This window comes from Bos grunniens, chromosome 1 (assembly GCF_055505025.1).
Source record: "Bos grunniens cultivar Pamir isolate PY7600 chromosome 1, Bosgru_T2T1.0, whole genome shotgun sequence".
In the NCBI taxonomy this organism is placed as follows: domain Eukaryota; kingdom Metazoa; phylum Chordata; class Mammalia; order Artiodactyla; family Bovidae; genus Bos; species Bos grunniens.
The window spans coordinates 72,450,694-72,471,397 of record NC_141165.1 but is presented as its reverse complement, the minus strand read 5'-3'; the positions used below and the strand labels follow the sequence as shown (position 1 = coordinate 72,471,397).

Here is a 20,704-nt window from a genome sequence, read left to right as displayed (position 1 = left end):
GCTGGCAGGTGGGAAGAGTTCCGCCTAAAACCTGGCCTCATACTGCACTCTGTCACTTTCAAGCCCTGATACTTGGGGCAAGTTACCTAATCCACACGTGTGCCTCAATTTCATCGCATATAAACCAGGAATATGAAAACATGTCTTTTGGCATTGTCACGAGGATTAAATGAGATAACTTGTGTCTGGCACATACCAATTCACAAATACACTTTGCAAATGCTTTTTTTGTTGTTGTTTTTTAACTAGATAAAGATGAATCTTCCCCATTGACATATTTTTCTTTAGAAAGATAACAGTACATGCTTTTAGCATAAACCTGTATCTGACTTCTGTATAGTCATAGGCAAGATAAGGCACCAGAAGTCTTTCAGAATTTTTTTAGGTGAGTTGTATTAGTCGGTGTTAAAGAAGCAAAAACCTTTTACTACAGATTGAGAAGCAAGAGAAAGGAAAAAGTTGGCCTCTTTAAACAATGAGGGATTTTTTTTTTTTTGTCAGTATCTTAAAGAGGCTTTTCTTATATAAACAGGAGTATTTGCTGGTCAGTACCCAGATTTTTTTTTCTTTTGATGTATATTAAAAAAATTAAAAGGAATATTCTTAGAAAGACATCTGTGCCTGGGGTGACTCACATTTGATCAATCCCTGTGAACTGAGCTTTTCAGGGGATGTGCAATTATTTGCTCAGTTAGGCTTAAACTTTTTATTTATCTAATCACCCCCCTGTAATGCTTTGATCTGAACTTCCAAGGCCTATTTTTCAACCACTTTAGCTACATATTTTAAGTCTTATGGTCTAATCAACCCCAGCCCATAAAACATGCAATGTCCTGTTTAATGCATCCTATTAGGAAATCAGCTGCCACATGGATTTTGAAATCTCCCACTTTGTGACTGGGTGCGCTGTTTGGAAGTGTCATTAATGTCATTATTCTGGGAGAGCAGGAGAGAACCGGCAGCGGAGCGCACCCTCCGCGCCCAGGCTGGCTTCCCCCTGCTAGTGCTTGCCGAGTGACTCAGAGGTGAATCACCCATCTCTGCAGGTGTATGCTCCGGAGTTCTGGAAGCCTTCCACAGCCCAGCAGGGGCAAATGTTTACTTCATTAGTTCACGGGGTTACTCAGTAGATCCAGCTTACTTAATTTGACCATATAATAGCTTAGAAATGAGTGTCTGTATGTGTTTATATATTTACGTATATATTTATATTCCAGGAGTGCACTGCAACTTAGAAATTGAAAAGTAAAATCTATCACTGAATAATTAGAAACTGAGTTCATTTGAAATCTTTGGAAAGAAAAATAATTCCTATGTATATCATTTTTCTTGCAAAACCCACTCTTGGTAATGGGATTCCTCTGTTCTCTCTGGTTGGCCCATGTGAGGGACCAAGAATTAGCAGATTCTATTAATAATTCCTTTCTCATCCTTGGAGTTTATTTGAGTATGTTCAAAAATGCTGGCACATCAGAGAGTTTTTCTTTTTAAAGAACCCTCAATTTTTCTGTGGAAGCAAAAGGATAAATATAAAGATAAATGTATTTCTTTACTTTGTTAATCTCTGAACAAACCTTGCTTTTATATGGTGGTGGTGGTTTAGTTGCTAAGTTGTGTCCAACTCTTGTGACCCCATGGTCTGTAGCCTGCCAAGTTCCTCTGTCCGTGGGATTTCCCAGGCAAGAATCCTGGAGGGAGTTGTCATTTTCTTCTCCAGGGGCTCTTCTCCAGGGATTGAACCCACATCGCCTGCAGAGAGGCAGATTCTTTTACCACTGAGCCACCAGGAAGGTCCCCTGTTACACAGTAGCAGTGTCTGATAAAGATAACAGCTCTCAATTAAATAAAGAAATAAGAATTGAAGATTGCAATACAGCCAAATTGGCTAAAAATTGATAGTCATTAATCAAGATCCATAACACAACATTGTACACAATGGTAATTGCTAACATTTGGTTTCTTCTTATGTTCCACACCATTTAAAGCACTTTACATATGTCGTTTAATTATCAGAACAACCCTATAACTAATGTTGGTACTATTAGTGTCTCCATTTTACAGATGAGAAACTCTAGGCAGAGAAAGATTAAGTAAGTTGCCCAAGGTCACACACAGATAATAAGTGATGAAGCCAGAATTTAAACCCAGTCAGACCCTAGAGCTTGGATTACAGAATACCACATTATTATGTTCTAGTGATAGATTTTTAAACAAACACAGCAGAATGTATACATACAAAGGAATCCTGCCCACTCCAAATAGTCACTCATGTATAGTTATGTTAGTTATTTTTTGTGACATGTACACACTGCTGTGTGTTAGTGTTAGTTGCTCAGTCTTGCCCTACTCTTTGAGACCCCATGGACTGTAGGACCGCCAGGCTCCTATGTCCATGGAATTTTCTAGCAAAGAATACTAGAGTGAGTAGCCATTCCCTTCTCCAGGAGATCTTCCCGACACAGGGATTGAACCTGGGTCTCCTGCATTGCAGGCAGATTCTTTACTGTCTAAACCACCAGGAAATACTCTATGCTTATTCCAAATGTTCTCATGACTCAACAAATCTAGAACTTTCTCTCTCTTAAATTTTTTTTTCCTTTTAAAAATTTCCTCAGAAACTAGGGTTTGTTGCTCTGAATGTCACCAGTAAAAGCTTTACTTGTTGAGGTTGGATTTGATTTTTGGAAACAATCAACAGTAATTCAGAACCCAGGTTGGTGAACAGAGGAGGAGTCAAGTTTGGTAAGATCACTATACCCTAAACTGTCGCCAAAGATAATTTTCAAATAAGGGTTCTAAAATGTTTTGTGAAATGGCAATACCATTAAAATAAAGGTATAAGCTTGCAGAGGTCATTCTGGTGAACATTAGAGAGAGAGTAGTAGTAATAGTAATAGATGTATCCGATACAGTGATTCATTCTTGTTTTTTCACTTTTTTAATTGAACTATAATTGATTTACATTGTTGTGCTAATCTCTGCTATATAGCAAAGTGACTCGGTTATACAACGTATACATTCTTTTTTTGATGTTCTTTTCCATTATGGTTTATCATGGGATATTGAATATAGTTCCCTGTGCTATACAGTAAGATCTTGTTGTTTATCCATTCTAAATGTAATAGTTGGCATCTGGTGATGGTTTAGTTGCTAAGTTGTGTCCAACTCTGCAACCTCATGGACTGTAGCCCTCCAGGCTCATCTGTCCATGGGATTTTCCAGGCCAGAATACTGCAGTGGGTTGCCATTTTCTTCTTCAGGGGATCTTCCTAACCCAACGATCAAAACCAGGTCTTCTGCATTGCAGGCAGATTCTTTATAGATTGAGCCACCAGGGTTGGTATATTATATATATGAACCCCCAACTCCTAGTCCATTCCTCCCCCTTTCCCCCTACCCTCTGGCAACCACAAGTCTGTTCTCTATGTCTATGAGAATGTATGTCTATGTCTCTGTTTCTGTTTTGCAAATAGTTTCATTTGTGCAATAGTTTAGATTCCACACTTAAGTGATATCATATGCTATTTGTCTTTCTCTTTTTGACTTACTTCACTTAGTATGATAATCTCTAGTTGCATCCATGTTGCAACTAAAGCTTATTTCATTCTTTTTTATGGCTGAGTGGTATTCTATTGTATATATGTACCACATCTTCTTTACAGTGATTCATTCTCTAGACGTATGAAACCACAGTATTAGGTCACAGTTCAATAGATGCCTTTTGGCTACCTGAACTGGGAGAATACCTTCGACTGTCTTCTGTATATAAATATGCATGTGTATGTATATAAATGTGTGTGTGTGTGTACTCAAGATCTTGCCAAGAAAGAGATGATAACTTAAAATGGGTAAATAAAGCCACAATTGACAGCGATATGAGCAGTTTGTGGAAACCAACAACAGAAAGTGCAGATCCTGGAGGAGCAGCAGGGGGCGCCATCACACCCCTCAGCAGGAAGGGATGGGCGAGGTAAGGAGGATGGGCTACGGAGAGAGCTGCCTCTGGGGCCAACAGAGTAGGTGTCCACTGCTCCCTCTCCTCCTGCTGGTGACCCATTGACCAAACCCACAGGAGTCCAGACAGCAGAGACTATCCATTAGACAGACCCTGCTGCTACTGCTACTGCTAAGTCGCTTCAGTCGTGTCCGACTCTGTGCTACCCAGTAGACGGCAGCCCACCAGGCTCCCCCTTCCCTGGGATTCTCCAGGCAAGAACACTGGAGTGGGTTGCCATTTCCTCCTCCAATGCATGAAAGTGAAAAGTGAAAGTGAAGTCGCTCAGTCGTGTCCGACTCCTAGCGACCCCATGGACTGCAGCCCACCAGGCCCCTCCGTCCATGGGATTTTCCAGGCAAGTGTACTGGAGTGGGTTGCCATTGCCTTCTCCAGACAGACCCTAGAGATCACCTATTTGGGGCAAAGGGCAGGGTGAGAGACGTCCCAGAATAGCAAATAAAAGCATAGGGACAGCTGTGTTTAGGGGACCACCCCTGCATGTGATTATTGAGAATCTGAATTTCTACTTTCTTCTCAAGCCTGCTTTCTATCTGGATCATACCTTTCCTAGGAGAGAGGAACTAGGACATAGTAAAGATGTTTCCTATCCACCTTACTTTCTGGTGTCTAAACTGCCCTGGAGGTGGGAGGAGAGGAAGAATCTGCTGTCTATGGAGTAGCTGCTACATGTGCTCGTTGTTATTCCTATGTTAAAAAAGATTCATTATGTGAAGATGGTGTCATTTTACCTCCACTCTCTTCCTCCCCCAAACCTGTACCTACAGGCTAATTATGAGAGAAACATCAATCAAGGGACATTCTACAAAGTATCTAAGCAGTGCTTCTCAAATATATCAAGGTATTCAAACACACAGAAGTCTGAGAAACCATCACTTCCAGGAGGAGCCTAAGGAGACATGATCAATAAATGGAGCATGGTGTCCTGAGTGGGATCCTGGAAGAGACAAAGGACATTAGGTAAAAATAATGGAAATCTGCACAGAATGTGTTTAGTTTATAATAATGTGTAAGTAGTAAAATATAAATAATGTATAATGATGTTCATTATAATGTATCTACATTGGCTCATTAATTGTGACAACTGTATCATACAAATGTAAGATACTAACAGGGAATAGTAATAATAATATGCTGGGTACAGAGTATGAGGGAACTCTGTACTATCCTTCACAACTTCTCTGTAAATCTAAAGATATTTTTAAATAAAAATTTTATGTAAAAGAATAAAAACCTAGTGCTTAGCCTTTTTGGGTTTCCCTGATAGCTCGGTTGGTAAAGAATCCACCTGCAATGCAAGAGACCCCGGTTCAATTCCTGAGTCTGGAAGATCCTCTGGAGAAGGGATAGGCTACCCACTCCAGTATTCTGGCCTGGAGAATTCTTGGGCTTCCCTTGTGGCTCAGCTGGTAAAGAATCTGCCTGCAATGCAGGAGACTTGGGTTTGATCCCTGGGTTGGGAAGGTCCCCTGGAGAGGAGAAAGGCTACCCATTCCAGTATTCTGGCCCAGAGAATTCCGTTAGTTAGAGAATAAGAATGAGTAGGAGGAGTAAGGCAAAAAACTCTTCTTAGTTTCCCCATCTTGGCTGTTATTTGGTGGTAATGTCCAGCCAGCATTCTGGCATCAGGAGTTCCTGCCACTTTTTGACTGGGCACCTCAAGCTAATGCTTAAATGTTCTCCCCTTATGATGTAAAGTTTTATATTAGATCAAACAGTAGTCACTTAATATGAAGGGCACCAATAATATTCTCTTAAAAAACCAACCCCCACTGCTTTAAAAAAGGAAAAAAAAGGCAAAACAAAAAAAAAAAAAAGAAAGAAGAAAAAGGTGATGTGCCTGGTAAAAATAAAAAGGGCACGTTAGCCAATATTGTAGTAATACAAAATTTAATATTATAAATAATATTAATAATATAAATAATGAATTCTACTCTGAAAGCCAGTTTTTAATACCAAAAATTTACCAGAAGACTGTTGTTTTGGAAATGAACTGTCCCGTAGTGATGCCATGGACAAAAGAGCCTGGAGAGCTACAGTCCATGGGGTCCCAAAGCTACAGCCCATGGGGTCAGACACAACTGAGGGACTAACACTTGAATAGTGATGCCAACCACCACTCATACCTCTAACGTGTGTGTGTGTGTGTGTGTGTGTGTGTGTATGGGTTTCCCCAGTGGCTCAGCAGCAAAGAATCTGCCTGTGATGCAGGAGTCACAGGAGGCATGGGTTTGATCCCTGGATCAGAAAGATCCTTTGGAGGAGGGCATGGAAACCCACTCTAGTATTCTTGCCTGGAGAATCCCATGGACGGAGGAGCCTGGTGGGCAACAGTCCAGAGGGTAGCAAAGAGTCGGGCACGATTGAAGCAACTTAGCACAGCACAGAACATAAATGTATATAGGACATATGTGTGTACATAGATATACACCACAGCACAGATCACACATTGTCCACGAGGCATGTGCACAGGGATATAGGAGAACCACCTTTTGGTGTATAAGCCTCTGGGCCATCCTCACAGTCCCTGAGGTCCAGTGAAGGCCACACATTTCACTCTATTTTGTATTGAGCTCCAGTCTCTACTGGGACTGAGAAGCAAGGAGGGTCCGAGGCCGAGGGGGTGCCTGGTAGCCACCAAACTTGCAAAGCCCCTGACACAGGTGGAGCTGCTCTGAGATGCCTGCCCGCTGATTCCCCGCCCACCCTGTTCCGCCCTTCATGTGCATGGGCCGTGTCTCAGCATGGGTGGTGTGTGCACTGGGGAGATGCTGCCCTGGCAATGAGCCTCAGTCTTTTCCAGTACAGGAAAGGTTTGTCTGTTCCCCCAAACACAAAGGAGGAGGAAGAGAGGCAGTGGGGTGGAGGGAGAGGTGTGTGGACTTTGCCGCCTGTGAAACTGGCGTTGAATCGGCTTCCACCCTTTGGCTGTCATGTGTCCTTGGGTCAATCCCTTAAAGTCTGTTTTCTCATCTCAGAAATAGGGATGTGACCCAGAGAAGATGCCTGTGAACTGTGTCACATTTGATGAGAAGTCATCCAATGGGAGTTATTTCTGGAAGCTAAAGACACGGCCTCTTGTCCAAGGCCATGAGCGATAGCATTTTCCTCTCTATAACCCCAGCCACCATTTGCCATGGAGTCACTGTTGTCAGTTTTCGTTCAGGTGTTTAGCCTTTCATTTTTGTCAGCTTCTTCCTCTTTCTAGGCTGAATCTGAGGATTCTTTGAATCTCATACAGCTATCTAGAAAAGATGCACAGGGGTTTATACTAGGCAAGATTTATTCAATGAATGAATCAACCAACCTTTCAAGGCAATTCCATAGTCTGTGTACATGTGGATGCCGAAGTAGGTGTGTATATCACGCATGAGCACAAACAGAACCCCATGGATGACATCCTCCTTCGAGCATACACGGGCAACTCAACAAACACACCCTTGTGAAAGCCATACTGGCGTATTCCTGACTCAGTGAGCTGAGCCACAAGTCCTATGGATTTCAAACAGTTCTCTGCACTAACTTAAATCAATTTTTTAAATGTGTGAATGAATGGATGCTCTGAAATTGGATATTAAAGCGTTTCTGCAAAAAAAGTGCCAAAGAATAGCTACATATATTCATGGACAAATTTCCAACTTTAAGCAGGCTTTTGAAGTTTTAGGAGAATATTGTTTCCAGTGCCTACTTCAAACATGAAAGCGAAGATGTGCCAAATTCTGAAGTGCTCTTCCTACTTCCACTAATGGGAATTCAATTCTGTCAAGATAATGCTATTCTAATTGCTCACCAAAAATAATGGCCACATCCTATTTATGATGAGTTCTTTGCAATTCTAAAAGATCTGTTCTAAAATATTAGGCTCATATTACATTTCCCAGCTCAGACCTGATCAGCATTTTTCTTCTTCACTTTTGGAACATTTTCTCTGGGAGTGACAAGAACATACACAGTAAAGAGTACCTCCAGTCCATCTTGTATGCCCAGAAAGTTCACCAGAAGGCATGTCACATGAAAAATCATAGATATAGAATTATGTGGTTTAAAAGAAAGAATAAAAACGAAAACCACTGACTTTGCAACCTACATCTGGCTTCACTACTTACACGCTGTGTGATCCTGGGAAAGTTACTAACTTCTCCATCTTATTTCCTCAATGGTAAAATGTGGGGTAAAATACCCACTTCCCTTGGAATCATGGAACACTTTAAATGAGATAATAAACAGAAAGTATCGGGAATATAGTTGGAAGAGCTGGAACACAAAAACTTTGGCTCTAAATTGGATAAAAAAAACAAAAAATTTATGAGACAGGATCTTTCCTTCTTTGAAGAAACCTCAAGCTCCCTGCCATGGGTGTTGAAGTCTGAGCTTCAGTGACCATTAACCTCCATAATCTCCTTGTGTCCTGCGAATCACAAGAAATGAAAGGCCTGACAGTGCCGTGATGACCGTCTAGCAGTGGTGCAGAAATGTGATCTGCTCAGGAAGGTCTCCCCTAAAAACAGCATTTTCAAGACTTGTCAAGCCAGAATTCCTGCATCAGTAATGTCCTTGCTATGGGTGAGAGATGCAACTATAGCCCTACAGTCTCAATAATTCTCATTGCACATCTGCACCCTCCATCATTTGTGTGTACCTAGTGTTCAGCACTATACCTGGCACAAAGCAGGTCTTCTCCAAAGGTTTGTTGATAGAAGGAGGAACCAGAGAAATTTATGGATGAGCTCCCGTTCCTGTTCTCTTTTTGTCATTCTCCATGCATAGTTCCCCACCTATCTTTCCTGCTTCATTCAGGCTATCAGTCCTGCCTTTTACTTATCTCTTGGCAACACTCACCTCCTCCAGGAAGCCTCCCTTGATCTGTCATGCTCCCAACCCCAGCCACAGAGTCTAGTGCTTGATCTTTCTTCAGAGTTAATATGGCTTTTGGATAATGCTTTTGCCCTGGAGTTGCCCCATATTTTTATCTAGTATTTTTCCATCAACCCCTTCTAGGGCAGGAATTGTCTTTAATGACTTGAAAAATATTGTATTTTTTTAAAATGAGGTTTTGATGTATTTAGGTAGGAGACCATACACTACAGGTGTACTTATACAAAGTGAAATTAGACAATGGTCCTGTCTTCAGAAAGTTTACTTGACAGGGAAGGTAAGACCTAAAACTACAGAGCAGGAAGTGAAGAGTGCAGAAAGACTGACGTGGTGAAGGGATGATGGGAGAGAGGGAAAGTTCCCATCACACCTAGCAGATGTCACCAGCAGAGTGAACTGTCAGAGGAGGCGCCATCTGAGTCCTGGAAATACCCTAGGAAAAGCACTGCTGGCAGAGGAGAAAACCTGTGCAAAGGCATGGGAAAGGGAGGGTGGCGGGTGTTTATATCGCATTTTACAATTCTTAAAGGGCGTCACACTCTGTTTTCATTTGTTTCTGCAGAACAGCCAATGAGGAAGACAAGGCAGAGTTTCCCGGGCTACATTCACAGGAGTACAGAGAGGCTAAGGGACTCACCCAAACTGGCGTTGAACTAGGACACAGCTGTGACTGGAACTGAGGTCTGACTCCAGGTCCACAAGTGAAAACTCCCTCTTCAGAGTGATGGCATCTGTGGAAATGACTCATTCTTGCTAAACTGATGACCAATGGCTTAGGTGCATTCAAATGATATACCTCTTGTGCCTGGGAGGCAGCAATCTAAGAAGCTCTGTGGGTACCTGGAAGAACTATGAAAGCCCTGGATGCTGGAGTGGATGCGGATCACAGACACATTCTTCTGGGTCAGCTCTGAACAGTGGAGGACTGTGTAAGGTGTGTGACATCATAACAGAGGGGAAGCCTCGAATTATGGTGGAGGTTAGAGTCACTGCACCCTTGCTCTGAGCTGGACACTGTGTCCTGTGTATTACCTGGATTCTTCCACTTGATCCTCACACCAAAACTATGAGGTAGGTTCTCATTCCAAGTTTAGAGGCTGGAGAAATGGAAGCTTAGAAAAGTGAGGAAACCCTTCTCAGGTTCTCAGCTGGTAAGGGGTAGAGTCAGCATTCAGATGCAACAGTAAGTGGCTGTGTCTTTACCAGTGAGCTAGAGGTTCATAATCACTTGTGTGCCACAGACTCCTTTAGACATCTGATAAAGCCCACAGACCCCTTCTGAGAAAAATGCTTTTAAATGGATAAGATGTGTAGGTCTTATGAAGAAAACCAATTATATTAAAATTTTAATTGCTAAAATATTAGACAGCAAATTTTGTATATAGCAATATAAGTGCTTCTTTGTTAATTAGTTAAATAATTAGAGCTGGTAGCGGGTCATGATTTGGAAGTCCTGATGAATGTCAACAAGATTTTGAGATAAAAACAACAACTGTAATGAAAATATCTGTGATTTCTGCTGATGACAAAATCATGGGTGCCAGTAATACTATTGTTTTGTTCACTCAAAATAGGAGAAAATGCTGAATTTCAGTAAAAAGCTAGTGAAAATTAAAAAGCTGTTGTTTCCATTCCAGTTTAAAATTCTCCTGAATTGTCTTCAGTAACCCGAGGCTAGGGACTCCTGGGCCAGGCTAGATAGTGGTTAGGATCTTGATGGGCAGAGTTCTTGCAGCCCAACCCTTCCTGCAGCCCCAGGGCCACCTTGATTGGTGATGGGAGCTTTAAAACACCTCCTAGGGCAAAGCAGATCAATCTCTGTGGGGTAGGAAACTGTGCTGATGGATCTTACAGGGCTGCAATCTGATCAAAGAGCTATAAAAGTAAACACAGGAGAGAGAGAGGGGCAGGGGCTCTCAGTGATGGAAGATGGGTGGTGAAGGGGTGAGGAGAGGAGGGCCAGGGACTCCAGCCAGGTCCTGCACACAGTGAGTACCTAGAAGTCTGAGGAGCAGAGCTCAGGTGAGGCAAGATGAAGAGCAGAGAGAAGGGGGAGGCGAATACTCTCCTTTTCCTCCACTAGAGATAGCACGAAAGAATGGGAATAGGAAGTAAAACCATATTGTCCAAAACAAATTGTCCTCACTTTCCAGCCCTACAGCCTTAGGTAAATCACATTCCATCTCCAAACCCCCGTTGCCTTATCTATGTGGGAGGAACTGAAACACTGAACTCACAGGCCCTCTGGAGGGTTAACAAACTGATTGGCACTTGGCAGAGTGCCTGGCACATGGTTGTTGCTCAATACAATTAGGCTGAACTATATGAGATTGATGTTTCTGAAGGTCAAGAATGGTTGGATATGGTTAGTTTCATACGATTCCAATTACAGTTCCTGGAAAACAAGGGAAGCTGCTGAGAGCATACCCAGCTCCATGTGGTGGGGTTGGATGTACATGGAACTAACGGCATCCAGTCACCTATATTCCCACCACACCTCCTGTGGGAGATGTTTGAGGGGTGTTCCTGAAAACTTTCTTCCCCACCTTCTTCCCATGCCAGAGTAAATTCTATAAAGGGATGCTCTGGCAGTTTTCTCTTTGGCATTCCAGGGACTGATAAATCACAGATCACTCTAAGGCACAGTATGGACTCCTGTGATCTGTCAGCGAAGAAGAGGCAGATGCAGGAGGAGAAAGGATCTTACTACATTCCTTTGACCAATTCTCCTATTCATACTTTTCTCAGCAAATAAAAGCACAGAGTGGGGATTGGAAAACCCTGTGGGCTAGTTCAGTTCAGTTCAGTCACTCAGTCGTGTCCGACTCTTTGTGACCTCGTGAACCGCAGCACGCCAGGCCTCCCTGTCCATCACCGACTCCCAGAGTCCACCCAAACCCATGTCCCTTGAGTCAGTGATGCCATTCAACCATCTCATCCTCTGTCGTCCCCTTCTCCTCCTGCTCTCAATCTTTCCCAGCATCAGGGTCTTTTCCAATGAGTCAATTCTTCCCATGAGGTGGCCAAAGTATTGGAGTTTCAGCTTCAACATCAGTCCTTCCAATGAACACCCAGGACTGATCTCCTTTAGGATGGACTGGTTAGATCTCCTTGCAGTCCAAGGGACTCTCAAGAGTCTTCTCCAACACCACACTTCAAAAGCATCAACTCTTTGGTGCCCAACTTTCTTTATAGTCCAACTCTCACATCCATATATGACTACTGAAAAAACCATAGCCTTGACTAGACGGACCTTTGTTGGCAAAGAAATATCTCTGCTTTTTAATATGCTGTCTAGGTTGGTCATAACTTTCCTTTCAAGGAGTAAGCGTCTTTTAATTTCATGGCTGCAGTCACCATCTGCAATGATTTTGGAGCCCAGAAAAATGAAGTCAGCCACTGTATCCACTGTTTCTCCATCTATTTGCCATGAAGTGATGGGACCAGATGTCATGATCTTTGCTTTCTGAATGTTGAGCTTTAAGCCAACTTTTTCACTCTCCTCTTTCACTTTTAGTTCTTCTTCACTTTCTGCCATAAGGGTGGTGTCAGCTGCATATCTGAGGTTATTAATATTTCTCCTGGCAATCTTGATTCCAGCTTGTGCTTCCTTCAGCCACGTGTTTCTCATGATGTACACTGCATATAAGTTAAATAAACAGGGTGACAATATACAGCCTTGACATACTCCTTTTCCTATTTGGAACCATTCTGTTGTTCCATGTCCATTTCTAACTCTTCCTTCCTGACCTGCATACAGGTTTCTCAAGAGGCAGGTCAGGTGGTCTGGTATTCCCATCTCTTGAAGAATTTTCCACAGTTTATTGTGATCCACACAGTCAAAGGCTTTGGCATAGTCAGTAAAGCAGAAATAGAAGTTTTTCTGGAACTCTCTTGTTTTTTAGATGATCCAGCAAATGTTGGCAATTTGATCTCTTACTCCTCTGCCTTTTCTGAAACCAGCTTGAACATCTGGAAGTTCACGGTTCACATATTGCTTAAGCCTGGCTTGGAGAATTTTGAGCATTACTTTACTAGTGTGTGAGATGAGTGCAACTGTGTGGTAGTTTGAGCATTCTTTGGCATTGCCTTTCTTTGGGATTGTAATGAAAACTGACTTTTTCCAGTCCTGTGGCCACTGCTGAGTTTTCCAAATTTGCTGGCATATTGAGTGCAGCACTTTCACAGAATCATCTTTCAGGATTTGAAATAGCTCAACTGGAATTCCATCACTTCCACTAGCTTTGTTCATAGTGATGCTTCCTAAGGCCCACTTGACTTCACATTCCAGGATGTCTGGCTCTAGGTGAGTGATCACACCATTGTGACTATCTGGGTCGTGAAGATCTTTTTTGTACAGTTCTTCTGTGTTTTCTTGCCACCTCGGCTTCTGTTAGGTCCCTACCATTTCTGTCCTTTACTGAGCCCATCTTTGCATGAAATGTTTCCTTGGTTTCTCTAATTATCTTCAAGAGATCTCTAGTCTTTCCCATTCTGTTATTTTCCTCTATTTCTTTGCATTGATCACTGAGGAAGGCTTTCTTATCTCTCCTTGCTATTCTTTGGAACTCTGGATTCAGATGGATATATCTTTCCCTTTCTCCTTTGCTTTTCACTTCTCTTCTTTTCACAGCTATTTGTAAGGCCTCCTCAGACAGCCATTTTGCTTTTTTGCATTTCTTTTCTTGGGGATGTTCTTGATTCCTGTCTCCTGTACAATGTCACAAACCTCTATCCATAGTTCATCAGGCACTCTCTCTGTCAAATCTAGTCCCTTAAATCTATTTCTCACTTCCACTGTATAGTCATAAGGGATTTAATTTAGGTCGTACCTGAATGGTCTAGTGGTTTTCTCCACTTTATTCAATTTAAGTCTGAATTTGGCAATAAAGAGTTCATGATCTGAACTACAGTCAGCTCCTGGTCTTGTTTTGCTGACTGTATAGAGCTTCTCCATCTTTGGCTGCAAAGAATATAATCAATATGATTTTGGTGTTGACCATCTGGTGGTGTCCATGTGTACAGTCTTGTCTTGTGTTGTTGGAAGAGGGTGTTTGCTATGACCAGTGCATTCTCTTGGCAGAACTCTATTAGTCTTTGCCCTGCTTCATTCTGCACTCCAAGGCCAAATTTGCCTGTTCCTCCAGGTGTTTCTTGACTTCCTACTTTTGCATTCCAGTTCCCTATAATGAAAAGGACATCTTTTTTGGGTGTTAGTTCTAGAAGGTCTTGTAGGTCTTCATAGAACTGTTCAACTTCAGCTTCTTCAGCGTTACTGGTCGGGGCATAGACTTGGATTACTGCGATATTGAATGGTTTGCCTTGGAAATGAACAGAGATCATTCCGTCATTTTTGAGATTGCATCCAAGTAATGTGGGCTAGACCTGGGTTCAAATCCATGTTCTGTACTTAACACTTAATTGCTTGTTTCACTTGGACCCATCACAACCACCCTGAACCTCAATCCCCTCTTCTGTAGGAAGGGGATGTTAGAACAGAGCATCTCCAAGATCTCGTCCATGGGTAACCTTGACCATGGAGACTTTGGTTTGTTCCTCAGCTCTGCGCTTGGCAGGCCACAGGGTCATTGTAGGTCTCAGTTTAGGGATCAGCTCAGCATTTTAACAGTAATTCACCCCATGTAGTGCAGTTCTTGGAACCCAAGTTTGAAGATGCAGCTGTAGAACAGGGCAGATGTCTGAAGAGCCTCACAGAGGGGCCTTGTGATAAACAAAGTTAGAGTCCACAGAAGCATCCGAAATGAGGCAGAGGAGTAACTGTTTAGGTTTGTTTGGCACTAAAGTATATTTAAAAGTTTATTTCATATTAAATTATAAAAACCGTATGGAAAAGTGATTATAAACTCTTTTTTCAGTAATAAAACAGCCCTTGGGGCACAGAAGCACATAGGCTTAATACACCTAAAAATATCTTATTTTTCTACAGCTTGATTGAAACTGATGTAGGTGTGCTTGGCATCTGACTTGGGGAGGTCGTGCCTTTTCTTCTTCTGCTAATAATACTGTTTGGCAGCTTTACACTCTATCTTACCACAGATCTTTGCCAAAACTTGAATTTACTTCCGTCAGATTAACTGTCTCCAAAAACAAACTGGCATTTCTTCTAAGGGCTCCGATTAAAAGGATAAGCTTGAGTGACACTCCCTTAAATGGCTGGATGTTCTCACAGGGCTAGGAAATCAGAACTGGAAAAGCAGCAGGGCTGAATTTAGTCACATGCCTGCTCAGGCATTTGGACAGGGAGAGGGGCTGCCCTTTCCCTCTGCTGTGTTTAGAAACCCTGGGTGAATTATGATTTTGAATACATACCTCTCAAAAAACTGTGAGAAGAAAACCACTGCTTTGTTCTAGGTCCCAACCATCCAGTTCTTTGTTTTAAATATCATTTTTACTAATTTTGCTGGTCAAATTATGTTGGCTCCCCCAAAGCACCAAGGAAATAGGGGCCTTTTCTAGTTGCACAGCTGAATGCATATGGAATTTGAATGAGTCCACTATGTATGGTCCAACGAACTTTCTGTCTTTAACATTCCAGTAGACAGAGAGGAGAATCCAGGGAAGACAGAAAGCAAGAAAAGGGGAAGGAAGCACTGGCTAGTTTTTCCCTCTCTCTTGTTTATAATTTGATCCCTCAAGAATAAGAGTCAGGGTTAAAATAATTTTCCAAGCAGATATTTTTCTTTTTATCTTTTATTATTGTGTGCAATGTATTTATTTATGTTGAGGAAACAATAGGTAAGGGATAGAGAAGAAAGAAATAGGTTACTGATTCTTGTAGGTTACAAATTTGAATGCCTAACACAAGAAAAAATTCAAGTGAGATAACATTTCAAGAATCACATTGAAATGTGGCTCTTAGACACACATTCACTCTCTCTTTCTTACAACTGTCTATCCCCCTATAAGTAAGAGTACCTTGAAAGAACTCTGTGAAAAATCTATGGAAAACTCTTTGTCAGCTGTAAATACTATGTTAAATTTTCTAATCCTATGTTGATATTAACTATCTAAAAATGAAGGACAAAATAGCTATTATTATTAATTTTACCCATAACTTTTATTACTCTGCCTGAGAAGATATAGGATCAATAATTAATATAATCATTAATTAAATAACTTTTAATTAATGCTAAGGGGAAAAAAATTTTGCTTGGATTGTTATATTGAGTTAAATTTTTTTATTGCCCAGATCCAAATTTCTTTGAGTTAGAGCCTTGGCTTATCTAAGTATGGTTATGCCAAAGCATAAACAGACTGTCACTGTGCTTAGCTTAGCGTGGCTATCAGTGAGCTCTGCTAGGGGTGGGAGAAATGTCAGCTTTGCCATTTCTTGTTCATTTGTATTCACATTATTAATATTACCTTCAACACGTGGTTTCATTGTATGAATGTTTTAAAGCCATTAATCCACATTATGCAGGACACTGTAGTTAAAACTAGATAATGTAATTCACAATTCCCTTTAGCCAAGTGCAGGAGAATTGTAATGCCTGACAATGTACTGAAAACAACCTAAGAGTTGAGGCTGTCTGGTCAGCCCCCTGGGCCATGATCCCTCTACCAGGATCCCTCCTGCTCTGTATAAGACTACACTCATCCAACACATGGGACAAGCCAAGGCCTCAGGGTCAGCCCCCACACTGGGCATTGAAGTCAGAATATATAAGTCAGTTGTATATAAATCAATATATTTGCTTATAAAATTATAATACATAACATACACACACACATATAATAATATAATAAAAGTGAACCATTTTTTTTTCTACTTTTACCTGTAAGGATAAGCTTAATCTGATTTTGAGGTCACTTCTTGAGGTAATTTACACAAAGATAAAATACATATTGTTATCTTCATTTTACTGATAAGGAAAATTAAGTTGCTGCGGGTCACAGTTAGCAATTTTCCCTTTTTTTGGTAGCCTGTGTTTTTCCATAGTCTTATGAATGTGAAAGTGAAGTTGCTCAGTCATGTCTGACTCTTTGCGACCCCATGGACTGTAGCCTACCAGGCTCCTCTGTCCATGGGATTTCCCAGTGATTTTCCAGGCAAGAGTACTGGAGTGGTTTGCCATTTCCTTCTCCAGCAGATCTTCCCAACCCAGGGATCGAACCCAGGTCTCCTGCATGGTAGGCAGATGCTTTACCATCTGAGCCACCAGGGAAGAGCCATGATTTTCCATAACTACTGGCAGAAAAAGAAAATAAAAACATCAAGTAGTTTCAGATCAGATCAGATCAGTCGCTCAGTCGTGTCCGACTCTTTGCAACCCCATGAATCGCAGCACGCCAGGCCTCGCTGTCCATCACCAACTCCTGGAGTTCACTCAGACTCACGTCCATCGAGTCAGTGATGCCATCCAGCCATCTCATCCTCTGTCGTCCCCTTCTCCTCCTGCCCCCAATCCCTCCCAGCATCAGAGTCTTTTCCAGTGAGTCAACTCTTCACATGAGGTGGCCAAAGTACTGGAGTTTCAGCTTTAGCATCATTCCTTCCAAAGAAATCCCAGGGCTGATCTCTTTCAGAATGGACTGGTTGGATCTCCTTGCAGTCCAAGGGATTCTCAAGAGTCTTCTCCAACACCACACTTCAAAAGCATCAATTCTTCAGTGCTCAGCCTTCTTCACAGTCCAACTCTCACATCCATACATGACCACAGGAAAAACCACAGCCTTGACTAGACGGACCTTTGTTGGCAAAGTAATGTCTCTGCTTTTGAATATGCTATCTAGGTTGCTCATAACTTTCCTTCCAAGGAGTAAGCGTCTTTTAATTTCATGGCTGCAGTCACCATCTGTAGTGATTTTGGAGCCCAGAAAAATAAAGTCTGACACTGTTTCCACTGTTTCCCCATCTATTTCCCATGATGTGGTGGGACCAGATGCCATGATCTTCTTTTTCTGAATGTTGAGCTTTAAGCCAACTTTCTCACTCTCCACTTTCACTTTCATCAAGAGGCTTTTGAGTCAACACTGTTTTTGTTTCTCTAGGATTTGTTTTAGGGAGGAAACATTTTCATTGATAGGATATGGGGAAAAGAAACTTGCAAACCAATTACTAATAATGATCAGTAAAACTGAGTGGGATCTAACCTAGAATTAGCTCAATTGTACCCTGATATTAATAATCAATGTTGCATCATTTCTATTATCTGGTTATTCTAACGATCCCTCCATTTTTCTCCTTCTCATCCACCAGTTTTGTCTCCAGATCATCCTTTGCACCAGCACATCTACCAACTAGGGATAAGCTTCTTTTTTGGCACAGACTCAGAATTTTCATGTTTACATGTAAAATAACTCCAGTAAAATGGAAGGATGATTTTAAATGTTGCTTGGAAGTATAACTCAAGCTCACCTCATTCATTTTATGTGATACTGTTAATATTATAGAAATAATATGTACTTGTTTTATATAAAATTTGGAGAATATAGAAAAAATGAGAAGAAAAATTACTCATAACCCAATATAATCAAAGTTAACATTTTGGTATATTATCTTCTAATATTATTCATATTTTTCTTTGCATAGTTGTGATCATATTGCATACGTAACTCTTTTTTTGCCTTAAATAAATATGATAAACATCATTCATGTTTACTAATTCTTATTAGAAATATTTCCTAAGTATAAGTTCCTGTGGAAGCATACTTTTATATGCACAAAAATCCTTGAGGTAAGAGAATAAATATTATGTAGGTAAGTGCGAAATAGATGGGGAAACAGTGGAAACAGTGTCAGACTTTATTTTGGGGGGCTCTAAAATCACTGCAGATGGTGACTGCAGCCATGAAATTAAAAGACGCTTACTCCTTGGAAGGAAAGTTATGACCAACCTAGATAACATATTCAAAAGCAGAGACATTACTTTGCCAACAAAGGTCCGTCTAGTCAAGGCTATGGTTTTTCCTGTGGTCATGTATGGATGTGAGAGTTGGACTGTGAAGAAAGCTGAGCACTGAAGAATTGATGCTTTTGAAGTGTGGTGTTGGAGAATTCTCTTGAGAGTCCCTTGGACTGCAAGGAGATCCAACCAGCCCATTCTGAAGATCAGTCCTGGGTGTTCTTTGGAAAGACTGATGTTGAAGCTGAAACTCCAATACTTTGGCCACCTCATGCGAAGAGTTGACTCATTGGAAAAGACTCTGATGCTGGGAGGGATTGGGGGTAGGAGGAGAAGGGGACGACAGAGGATGAGATGGCTGGATGGCATCACTGACTCGATGGACGTGAGTCTGAGTGAACTCCGGGAGTTGGTGATGGACAGGGAGGCCTGGCGTGCTGCGATTCATGGGGTCGCAAAGAGTCGGACACGACTGAGTGACTGAACTGAACTGAACTGCAGATTTCAACTCCAATGGGATATATGAATAGATGGAATAGTTAATTAATTACATTTTCCTTCCTTTTGGTGACTAATTCATGTGAATTTTACTAAGTGGATGAAAGATATTTTGTATTTTTCTAACACTTGTCTTCACACAGGAAAGAGAAAGTAACCCGAGAATACAGTAACTGGCAGAGGGAAACCATTTTTTTTTTAAATTTTTAAAAAATTACAAATAATGCATAAATATTATTCATACTTTATATTGTACTAAGTATTAAATAAAAGTTCATTGTGTATATAATATTTTAATAAATCATTTTAAAGGTACAGTTTCTTATTGCTTCTAATACCTTTAGTGTGGATTACTGACATGAAATGTTAGCCACTATTTTATAAATATATTTCTTCACCAGCAAAGATTACCTTAAAAAGCAAAAAGCTAACTTCTACATAACAATTTTCATTCCTTAAAATAGTAATAAATGTATATAATGAAATAAGAAAAATAAAATGTTTATAAAACTCTCCCTGAATATAAGCTGCTACATGGAGAATAAGTACATAAGAAAGTGGGATGATGAAAAGAATATTGCTAATGTCAATTCTGTTTTCTCATAAGCATCATTTTCAATAAAGACGCTTGCTTTATGGCACAGTTATAATTATTTTAAATCAAATAAAGGGACAAATTAAGAAGTGTTTTCCTATGCATATATCCGTGTGTGTGTGTATGTATATATACATATATATTTTTTGATATTTATTACATATAAACCAAATTTGATTACCTTACATAAGCTATATATAGGCATTACATATACATACAGGTACTGTGGAAACAAAAACAAAAATTCTTTGAAAATTTAGTCAATATATATATGAATATATAGTTCAATTTAGACAAAAATATTTGGATTATTTTATGGCATTCTACAGCTAATTGTACTGCATTTGTTTAAATTTTTTCAGAAAAAAAGCAAAGCTTTTTTGTTTGTTTTCTTACAGATACATATTTTTATTGGCATGTAGTTGTTTTACAATGTTGTGTTAATTTCTGTACAGCAAAGTGACTCAGTTATACACATATACACATTCTTTTTTATATTCTTTTCCACTATGGTTTATCCCAAGATGTTGAATATAGTTATGGTCCCCTGTGTAATACAGTAGGAGCTTGTTTATTCATCCTGTATGTAATAGTTTGCATCTACTAATTCCAAATTCCCAGTTCTTCCCTCCTTCACCCTGCCTCCCCCATAGCAAGCACAATTCTGCTCTCTCTGTCAGTGAGTCTGTTTCTCTTTTTTAGATAGGTTCATTTATGCTGTATATTAGATTCCACATATAAGTGATATCAGATGGTATTTGTCTTTCTCTTTTTCACCTACTTTTCTCAGTATGATAATCTCTAGCTGCATCCATGTTGCTGCAAATGACATTATTTCATTCTTTTTTCAGTTCA

The 20,704-nt window shown here is 40.6% G+C and overlaps 1 non-coding gene across 1 annotated transcript; it reads right to left on the bottom strand.

The window, feature by feature from the left end:
• Positions 1-17,004: 17,004 nt before the first annotated feature.
• On the bottom strand, positions 17,005-17,076 carry TRNAG-ACC (transfer RNA glycine (anticodon ACC)). Its single transcript has one exon. It is a non-coding gene; the product is annotated as a tRNA-Gly (tRNA).
• Positions 17,077-20,704: the final 3,628 nt, after the last annotated feature.